This window comes from Pollicipes pollicipes, unplaced genomic scaffold (assembly GCF_011947565.3).
Source record: "Pollicipes pollicipes isolate AB1234 unplaced genomic scaffold, Ppol_2.1 Scaffold_3087;HRSCAF=3621_pilon_pilon_pilon, whole genome shotgun sequence".
NCBI classification, from domain to species: Eukaryota; Metazoa; Arthropoda; class Thecostraca; order Pollicipedomorpha; family Pollicipedidae; genus Pollicipes; species Pollicipes pollicipes.
The window spans coordinates 7379911-7380973 of record NW_023596225.1 but is presented as its reverse complement, the minus strand read 5'-3'; positions in this window follow the sequence as shown (position 1 = coordinate 7380973).

Here is a 1063-nt window from a genome sequence, read left to right as displayed (position 1 = left end):
AGGCCACCGTGATGCATGCTCTGACGTCAGATACATAGCAAGGGCGTTCTCCTGGCGCAAAAGCTAGATACCGGAAGCGACGGGACAGGATGGGACAAACGAAACAGCAGAGCACACGGTAGTGCATGCCAGATGGCACGGTAGGACAGAATACTTGGGCGGAGGAGGGGGAGGGGAGGAATCCAAAGATTGAGTACAGACGGCAGAAGGCGGAAGACAGAGGACAAGACGGCCAGAATGAAAAACGGAAAACATAAACACAAAACCCGCCCGCCCTGGCCAGTGCGCACTTACATGTTCTGTTCAAGACAAAAAAGAATGGGACAGGACAGGACAGGACAGGGTAGACCCGGCCATGACAGGCTCGGCCTTATGGGAGTTTTTCACCTTCATCCAATGACGGGGCCTCGGAGTCTCCCCGAAAGATGTTGGAAACTAGCAGGCTATGGCCACGGCGGACACGGCACCGGAAAGCTCTAGTCAAGCTGCATTAAATGGGTGTGATTGAAGATGGGTGAGCGTAATATTGGACAGATCAAGCAGGTCATATGCATGTCATTACAATGCATAGCTGCCTCCTCTTATGTAAGGACCTAAAATTGCCAAGACAATGCAGAGGATGGCGTCATATGGGTTCGGAAAGCTTTACCAGAGAAGTCAAAAAGTGAACTTCGCCGGGTGTGGCCTGTGATGTCGTTTTCGTCTCTTGGCTTTTACAGCGCACTAAGATGCTGAGGCTATGTGGCATCGCTTGCCTCCCATCCTGGCAGGAAGAGTGAGCACCGCGAAGAATCCAATCCGGTACCTCTGGTTTCCCAGACGCGCAACCCTACACTATCGGTACCCATGCGATATGACATGCCAGATCAAAACGGGGAAGGCTACTGTTGCATTGACCCATTCAGCGACATAAGGAAACTTTCAGAGCTTTAAAACTATTAAATTGCACATAGGAACACCTTCAAAAGCAAATATATGCACAAAAGATCATAGTATGATGTAACTTGACTTTGGGTGAGCACACGTGATAAAAGGAACCAGAACAACATCAATGCACAGCAGT